We start from the raw sequence: 10,225 nt of genomic DNA, 5'->3' as shown, positions 1-10,225 counted from the left end.
GGCGGCGGTGCGGCGTGGAGGCGGCGGCGAGCGGCCGGAGCTAAGGAAGAGGCGGCACGGCGGGGCACCCCGGCGCGGCCCGGTCGGGAGGAGGAGCGGGCCGGCCCCGGGCCTCGCGGGCCGGCGGTGGGAGGCGGCGCGGGGAGGCCACGTGGCGACCTGCGACTGGCTGGGCGCGGCGGCGCAATTCCGTCCGCCCGGGACGGACCTGTCCGGCGGCGGCGCGAGGTGGATTTTTAGGGTTTCAGGGAGGGGGATCCGAGATTTTTGAAGAGGACCTATTTATAGACATAGAGGGAGCTAGGAGAGTCCAAATGAGGTGCAGTTTTCGGCCACGAGATCGTGATCGAACGCTCTAGATGATGGAGAAGGCTTAGGTGGGTTTTAGGCCAAATTGGAGGGGTGTTGGGCTGCAACACACACGAGGCCTTTTCGGTCCCTCGGTTAACCATTGGAGTATCAAACGAAGTCCAAATGGTACGAAACTTGACAGGCGGTCTAACGGTAGTAAACCAAGGCCGCTTGGAAAGTCTCGGTCCAATCCGGAAATGTTTAATCCCCACACACGAAAGAAAGATAGAAATGACCACCGGAGGAGAACGAAGCGCCGGAATGCAAAACGGACAACGGGGAAAAAGCTCGAATGCATGAGACGAACACGTATGCAAATGCAATGCACATGATGACATGATATGAGATGCATAACAACGACAACAACACACGGAGACAAAGACCCGAACCCGAGGAAATAAATTAACTTAACGCCGGAAACGGCAAGAGTTGGAGTACAAATTGGGAAAGTTACATCCGGGGTGTTACAATCGCCCATGAAGGACTTGCCTCACTTGGGTAGATCTTCACGAAGTAGGTGATCTCCTTGACCTTACAAACTCCTTGGTTCAACTCCACAATCTTTTCGGAGGCTCCCAAGTGACACCTAACCAATCTAGGAGACACCACTCTCCAAAAGGTAATACATGGTGTGATGATGATGAACTCCTTGCTCTTGTGCTTCAAATGATAGTCTCCCTAACACTCAACTCTCTCTCATAGATTTGGCTATGGTGAAAAGATGATTTGAGTGGAAAGCAACTTGGGAAGGCTAGAGATCAAGATTCTTGTGGTTGGATTTGAATGTCTTGGTCTCAACACATGAGTAGGTGGTTCTCTCTCAAAAAATGAGTAGTGGAAGTGTAAGCACGTTCTGATGGCTCTCTCTTGAATAGAGAAGGGGGTGGAGGGGTATATATAGCCTCCACACAAAATTTAACCGTTACACACATTTGACCCAACTCGGTCAGACCGAATAGGTGAACTCGGTGAGACCGATTCAGTTCAAAATGTGAACGTTAGGATTCTCGGTGGGACCGACATGATCTACTTAGTGGGACCAATGCGCTAGGGTTAGGGAAAAACCTCAACTCGGCGGGACCGATTTCAGCAATGAGCAAACCAGAGAGTTGGACAGCCAAACTCGGTGGGACCGATCACTCATTTCGGGAAGACCGAAATGTTACAAAAGGGAACCAGAGAGTTTGCATTGCGAACTCGGTGGGACAAATTGCTCATTTCGGTAAGACCGAAACGTTATGAAGGGAAACAAAGAGTTTGCTATCCCATCTTGGTGAGATCAAAATCCCCATCGGTGAGACTGAACTGATTAGGGTTTCTGGCTATGGCTATGTCAAAGGAATTCGGTGGCGCCGCATATATCAAATCGGTAGGGCCGAGTTTGACTTTAGGTTTAGGACATATTTGGATTTGAGAAAGTGGTTGAGGTCTTTGGAGCATATCACTAAGCATTTTGAGCAAGTAGACCATTAAGAAACACCTCATCCCCTTTTAATAGTATTGGATTTTCCTATGGACTCAATGTGATCTTGGATCACTAAAATATAAATGAATAGTCTTGAGCTTTTGCCAATATTTGTCCTTAGCATTTTGAGGGGTCCACATCTCTTGTTGTCGGATTTCGGGTTTCGGCAAAACCCTTGAGGTTCGAACGCTGGGGTGCACATGAAGATCTCTCGCCTTCCTAGCTCACACTCGACACGATCTCACGGCCTAGCTCGACGAACCCAAAGAACACAAGACACAAGATTTATACTGGTTCGGGCCACCATTGTGGTGTAATACCCTACTCCAGTGTGGTGTGGTGGATTGCCTCTTGGGCTGAGGATGAATAGCTACAAGGGAAGAACAGTCTCCTGAGGAGAGGTGCACTTGTGCTTGGTGAACTTGTGTGGTTGAAGATGATCTGGATGAGCTCCCCCTCTATGGTGGTGGCTAGTCCTATTTATAGTGGCCCTGGTCCTCTTCCCAAATATTGAGTGGGAAGGGATCCCAAAACGACCAAATTTGAAGGGGACAACTAGTACAAGTTATCCTGACAAAAGTAGTCTTCGCCTGCCAAAGGCTCTGGTGGTGACGCCGTCTTGGGCTCCACGGTGACCTCCATCCTGCTGGTCTTGGTCTTGTTGCACCAATATGGAAACCTTTGCCTGATGCCTCGGGACTGCTCTCCCGCGCTTGCGTCTTTAGCACCAAAGATGAAACAAGGACACTGCACGCACTAGCGCCCGCCTGGCTCCAGTCGTCATGGCTTGCGTCACAGGAACCTCGCGAGGTGTCCCTTGCCTTGATCTCTCCGCCCCTCGCGAGCCAGCCTGGTGAGGCTTGCCCCTGAGGAGGTCTTGCATCGTCCGCCTCGCGAGGCTTGGCCCCTCACAAGGGTCCTGAGTGTTTGCTGGCGAAGATGGGCCGTACAGGGCCGCTGGTGGAGCCACACTGTGGGCCGCAGGCATGCAAGTCCGGGGACCCCCGTTCCCAGAACGCCGACACTTGTCCATGCCATGCCAATCATTGAACTTCCTGAAATATTCAACTTGAATGGATAGTAGTTCAATGAGCTATATGTTGTTATGAATTACCAAAACCACCCGGGGATTAGTTGCCCTTTCATGCACAAACTTACCGAACACGCTCAATTAACTCTAGTCGGGCACACCATTAGATCATACCCGGCCTCGACTGATCGACACACCGTAGTTGTGTCCTACCTAGGCTCAACAGAGAGGCCATCATGCCAGTCTACATCCTAAATGCGAAGGGGTCATGAATCAATCATCCTTTGCAATCCTGCGTGTTGCCAGGGTGACCCGGAGCACACCCACCCCATAATACAAGCTGCAGGTGGTTCCGTCCAACCGGGCATGCGCCGCTAAATCGCTGACGTCAGTGAGCTTTCAGAAGGAACGCATGACGCAGAGTGCCCATACTTATTCCTGCTTGGTGGTTAGTTCGAAAAGGCCAGAGGCCCACTCAAATCACATATCCAAACCGTTAGTGTCTTGGGAGCACGTGAAGACGATCAACGATCCACGATATGTGGTCCTGTCACCCCGTCTCACGGACTTACGTCAAGGGCTAAGAATCACTGGACGTGCCTCGTAGAAATCTCGCAAGTACCCTCCAGGTTAACCCGACTCCACATCACTCTTCACATTTCTCTCGCAGGTACCCCTCGGGGCCGACCCGACTTCATCATGGTTCTGTGGTAAAGTCAAAGTAACCATGTGTCCATAAAACCAAGGGGGAACCTGAGGAATCACCCTCGAGGGGTTCCACCTGATGTAACCGTCAAGGTGAACTAGGAGGAATCACTCTCTCAGTTCAATCTTGATGTGTTGCACGACATAGTCGTTATCGAGAGTGGTGAAGGAGGAATTGCTACTTAAGCTTGCGTTGATTTTTTCCTTCAAGAGGAAAGGGTGATGTAGCAAACTAGACATAAGTATTTCCCTCAGTTAAGAACCAGGGTATCAATCTAGTAGGAGGCACAAGCAAGTCTCCAATATATGCACCTGCACAAACTAACAAACACTTGCACACAATGCGAAAAAGGGGTTGTTGATGACCCACAAGTATAGGGTATCTATCGTAGTCCTTCCGATAAGTAAGAGTGCCGACGAGGAGCAAAAGGAAATGATAAGCGGTTTTCAGCATGGTATTCTCTGCAAGCACTGAAATTATTGATAACAGATAGTTTTGTGATAAGGTAATTGGTAACGAGTAACAAGTAACAAGTGTAAATAAAGTGCAGCAAGATGGCCCAATCCTTTTTGTAGCAAAGGACAAGCCTGGACAATTTCTTATATAGAGAAAAGCACTCCCGAGGACACATGGGTATTATCGTCAAGCTAGTTTTCATCACGTTCATATGATTCACGTTCGGTACTTCGATAATTTGATATGTGGGTGGACCGGTGCTTGGGTGCTGTCCTTACTTGGACAAGCATCCCACTTATGATTAACCCCCATTGCAAGCATCCGCAACTACCATAGAAGTATTAAGGTAAACCTAACCATAGCATGAAACATATGGATCCAAATCAGCCCCTTACGAAGCAACGCATAAACTAGGGTTTAAGATTCTGTCACTCTAGCAACCCATCATCTACTTATTACTTCCCAATGCCTCCCTCTAGGCCCAAACAATGGTGAAGTGTCATGTAGTCGACGTTCACATGACACCACTAGAGGGATGACAACATACATCTCATCAAAATATCGAACGAATACCAAATTCACATGACTACTAATAGAAAGACTCCTCCCATGTCCTCAGGAACAAACATAACTACTCACAAAGCATATTCATGTTCATAAACAGAGGGGTATTAATATGCATAATGGATCTGAACATATGATCTTCCACCAAGTAAACCAACTAGCATCAACTATAAGGAGTAATCTAGCAACCCACAGGTACCAATCTGAGGAGATATTTTCATGATACGGAGGTCAAAACCTTCGGGAGATTATACAATGAATTTTTACTGACCAAAAGAAGTATCATGCAAGAAAACGGAGTCCGGAGAGTGCACGAGGTACCCACGAGGCAGGGGCGCACGCCCTCCACCCTCGTGGAAGCCTCATATCCTTTCCGGTCTGCTTCTTATTTTCCTATTTTTCTAAATATTCCAAAACGGAGAAAAATTGCCATTATAACTGTTTTGGAGTCGTTTACTTACCGTACCACATACCTATTCCTTTTCGGAGTCTGAAATGTTCTGGAAAGTGTCCCTTATGTATTCCTCCGGGGTTACGGTTTCAATTATATTAGTTTGAACATTTATAGGATTACCCATTCCAGACCGTTTTTGAATAACAATACATAATCACCTACAAATCAATGAATAACAATACATAATCACCTACAAATCAATGATATTAGTTTCAACATTTATAGGATTACCCATTCCAGAATGATAATCACCTACCCCGGAGCTAGAACAAAAGTCATGGAAAGAGAGAAGTTTTCCTGCAAAAAATCTTAAACGAGAGTTGTATAACAATACATAATCACCTACATTGAACTCACGCTTTTGTATCCTTTTATCATGCCATCTTTTAACTTTTTTCTTTAAACAGTTTGGCATTCTCATAGGCTTGGGTTCTCCACTCATCAAGTGAGCTAATGTCAAATAACCTCTTCTCACCGGCAAGTTTGAAATCATAATTGAGCTCTTTAATGGCCCAATATGCCTTATGTTCTAGCTCAAGAGGTAAGTGACATGCTTTGCAATAAACCATTTTATATGGAGACATACCCATAGGATTTTTATATGCAGTTCAATAGGCCCATAATGCATCATCAAGTTTCTTGGACCCATTCTTCCTAGATCTATCAACAGTCTTTTGCAAAATTAATTTGAGCTCTCTGTTACTCAATTCTACTTGACCACTACACTGTGGGTGATAAGGAGATGCAATTCTATGATTAACGTCATACTTAGCAAGCATTTTACGAAAGGCACCATGAATAAAATGTGAACCACCATCAGTCATTAAATATCTAGGGACTTCAAACCTCAGGAAAATAACTTCTTTAAGCATCTTAATAGAGGTGTTATGATCAACACTACTAGTTGGAATAGCTTCTACCCACTTAGTAACGTAATCAACAATGACTAAAATATGTGTATACCCATTAGAGGAAGGAAAAGATCCCATATAATCAAAGCCCCAAACATCAAATGGTTCAATAACAAGTGTCGGTGTACTAGATTAGGGGTACCCTAGTACCCCGAACTTGTGCACGGGCAGTTGCAGCACCCCGCGGCAAAGGCTTGCCGGGCGAACGCCAAGATCCCCCAAGGTTCCCTTGGAGCCATCCAAGAACAAAGTATTTAAGCTAAGGAGACAAGACCCCGGCAAGAGGAGCTTGCCGGGAAGGCCAACCAAGGCGCTCCAAGGAACTTGTCGCGACGCGCCACGCGCTCCGGCAAGCCAACAAGGCCCCGGCAAGAGGAGCTTGCCGGGAAGACTAAACAAGGTACCCCGGGGCCCGGTAAGCGACGAGCTTCTGGACCCGGCAAGATAACAACAGCGGCAAGGCGCTTGCCGCGGCAGGCGGCCACTCTGCGCCCACGCTCCAGCGCATCCACCAACGTGTCTCTCTGGGGGCCTCTCCGGGCGCGCGTGGCGGGAGGCTGTGCAGCCAGCGGTGCGCAGTGGCATGCGAAGCTGACAAGATCGCCATCGTGGCGAACAGTGGCGCCCCTAACGGTCCTTTTCTGCACTGTTCGGGCGACTCAGACGGGCATTTAATGCCCTTGTCCCCTGCCGTCAGTGTTAGATAGGGTGCACTGTACAAGCAACTGTATCAACTACCTCACTTTTTATGTTTTTACCCTCATCTGCGTTGCCACCTGTCGGTGACCCCTTTAGCGTATAAAAGGAGGCCCATGCGCAACGTAGAGGGGGGTTGGAGGTTCGGACAGTTTGCTTCGATTCATTCGTAGCCCAGAAAACATCACACTCTCTCGCTCGAGAGCAAGAACACCTGATAATACAACCAGACAAGCAGCAGTAGGAGTGTTATCTCTCCGGAGAGCTCCGAAGCTGGGTAAACTGCTCGTGTGCCTCGCCTCGATCTGCTCTTCGTGCGACCTCCGCCCCCCGCCAAACCGAAAGGGGCCCGGTCCGCCGGCCCCATAGGTGTTCGTGGATCAGTTTCCCCGACATCTTTGGCGCGCCAGGTAGGGGAGCTTTGGGATTGTGTGAACCAGATCCGGCGTTCACACGAGCTAGATCTTTATTCCCTTCATCAACATGCCACTGAAGAAGAAGACTTCGGCGGCAGCCGCTCCATCCACGTCACTTCCGCCACCGTTGGAGCAAATGAGTGGTGGGATGGACGCCGGCTGAAGAAAGAACATCGACGAGGAAGCTCATGATGCCGTCAGGTCCAAGAACAAGGCTGCACAAACCTCGGCGACTGTACATGTTCCACGCCACTCTCAGGAGGCGCAAGATCAACAGCGTCATGGCACTAGCAGTGCCATACGCATGATAGCCCAAGACCAAGCTGGTGGATCTCGGGGCGCTCAAGACCAGCATGCACGCCAGCGTGCTGGCACGAGTGGAGCACGGTCGCCTGGACGGGATACTGCTCCTTCTAACATAGTTAGAAGTTCGAGCACGTCCCGTTCCTCGCGCCGTCCGCCACTGCCACCCACCGCTCCAGCAGAAGCTTTGGCGCGAGCTCAACTTCTCCTAGATTACCCTCCGACGTCGGACAAGATCGACGAATGGAGGGCCACCATTCAGAGTCTCATCGGCTACGCCAACGGCGACACTCCACGGTGGCCGAGCGCGTCGCCGCCGCGACAGGACCGCCGGACGCGAGCCGGTGGCGACGAAACGGGCGGAGGTGCAACTACCATGCAATCGCCGCCCCGAAGGCCAAGATCGCCGACTTGCCGGATCCACCTCGACAGCGACTCCACTGCATCGTCGGATCCACGAGTTCGTCGCGATCAGCGCCAAGTTCTTCATGATCGACAACAAGAAGACGCTCGAACCCGCATCGAGCGCCGAAGAGAAGCGCGGCGTCAATCCGACAAGCGCGCTGGGCCCTCTGTTGACATGCATGCGCCAGGGGAACCAGGCGTTCTGCCGTACGCGGTAGGTTGTCCTGCGTTCACTCGTGAGCTGCGGCAAGTCCAGTGGCCCAGTACAAAGAACTTCAAGCCAGACGTACCGGAGAAGTACGACGGCAAGACACATCCGTCAGAGTTCCTCAGCATCTACACCATTGCGGTGCAAGCTGCCGAGGGACGAGATGACAAGATCCTTGCCAACTACTTCCCGCTGGTGCTCAAGCCCAATGTCAGATCCTGGCTCATGCACTTGCCGGACAACTCCATATTCTCTTGGGCTGATCTGTGCCATCAGTTTGTCGGCGCCTTTACAGGCGGACACAAGCCTCATGGCCAGGAGAGTGATCTTCATCTGCTCGCCCAGAAGGAAGGAGAGCCCCTGCGCAAGTACATTCAGAGATTCAGTAGTGTGTAGCACAACATCCCAGACGTCCACCCTGCCGCGGTGATCAGCGCGTTCCATCAGAACGTGCGGAACCGCAGGATGCGGGAGGAAATGGCGATGTGCAAGATCAGGGGCGTCAGTGAGTTATATGCACTGGCCAACAAGTGTGCGCATGCTGAGGAAGGGAGGAGACTCCCCGGAGAAAATATAGGAGCGGGAGGATCTGACAGTGAAGATGCTGCCCCGACAAGGAAAAACCGGCGGCGGAACAACAGAAGGAGGAAAGGCAAAGAAGTGCTAGTTGTTGAGCAGTCCGGCAACGGTGGCGGCGCCAAGGAAGCCAAAGCTGGTGACTCTGGTAAGGAGGTTGCCGCGGAGGCAGCAGTCGCCGACAAGCAGGACGGCCCCAACAAGCAGTATTGCAAGATTCACCGCACCAAGGGCCATGATCTTCAGAACTGTAAGAGAGTCGAGCAGCTTGTTGAGCAACAGAAAGCTGAATACGAGAGGCGCGACAAGGAGAAGGCCCAGGAAGGAGCTGATGGATCCGGCAAGAAACGTCCCGGCCGAGGAGGACGCCGCGGCAAGGCCAAGCAGCGGCAAGGAGACAGACCTCCCCATGGCCGCGACAAGGATGAAGATGATAACGAAGACGAAGATATGGACGATGAGGAGACTGATGAGCAGGAGTTCCAGAAAGCCACAGAGGTCCTGTGCATTGACGGTGGTGCTTCTCTGCATGCCTCGCACCGCCAGCTCAAGCAGTGAGTGCGGGAAGTTAATGCAGCAGAACCACCCGTCGAGTCACGCAAGCCTCTGAAATGGTCCGGCACGCCTATCATCTTTGATATTGAGGACCACCCGGATCGCATAACTGCGGTCGGGTGCTTGCCGATGTTGGTTTCACCAACAATCCGCAACCTCAAGGGCACTAAGATGCTAGTTGACGGCGGGGCCGGCTTGAACCTGATCTCCTCCGCGGTGCTCCAGAAACTCCAGATCCCTGACAGCGAGCTCGAAGAGACCGGCACATTTCAAGGAATCAACCCGGGAAGGAGCAAGCCAAAGGGAAAGATCACGTTGCCGGTAACATTTGGCAGCAAGCTGAACTTCAGGACCGAGAGGGTCACGTTTGACGTTGCCGACTTTCCATTGCCTTACAATGGAATCCTTGGCCGACCGGCACTCGCCAAGTTCATGGCAGCCTCTCACTATGCGTACAACGTACTGAAAATGCCAGGCCCAATAAGTGTCATCTCTGTCCCTGGCGACAAGAAGGATGCTCTTATCTGTGCCGACAAGATCTACCGGGAAGCAGCAGCCGTAGCAGAACGCAGGACACTTGCCGCTGAAGCTCCCGGGGGGAAGAAGAAGACCAAGTCCGGCAAGAGCTCTGATGTCTACTCCGGCAAGCGCACCTCTTCGGAGTGCTGCGCTACCGTCGAGGACGCACCATCGAGCTCCACCGGCAAGTGTAAGAAGGCAATGGTAGCTCCACCTGAGACTAAGAAGGTGTCCGCCAAGGAGGATGGCACTGGTGGTACTTTCACCATCAGCGCCACTCTTGACCCCAAATAGGAAAGCGCGCTCGTTGCTTTCCTGCGGGCGAATGTCGACGTGTTTGCGTGGCAACCATCTGATATCCCCGGTGTTCCCAGGAAAGTGATTGAGCACCACCTTGCCGTCTGTCCTCATGCGCGGCCCGTCAAGCAGAGAGTCAGGAAGCAGGCAGTAGAGCGCCAAGAATTCATCGCAGAAGAAATCAAGAAGTTGGAAGCAGCAGGCCTTTTCAGAGGAGTACTCCATCCCACGTGGTTGGCCAATCCTGTTGTTGTGCGCAAAGCTAACGGGAAATGGAGACTTTGTATTGACTTCACTGATGTTAATAAAGCTT

This window comes from Triticum dicoccoides, chromosome 6A (assembly GCF_002162155.2).
Source record: "Triticum dicoccoides isolate Atlit2015 ecotype Zavitan chromosome 6A, WEW_v2.0, whole genome shotgun sequence".
Taxonomy (NCBI): domain Eukaryota; kingdom Viridiplantae; phylum Streptophyta; class Magnoliopsida; order Poales; family Poaceae; genus Triticum; species Triticum dicoccoides.
The sequence above is the reverse complement of the archived record's forward strand: the minus strand, read 5'-3'. Positions refer to the sequence as shown.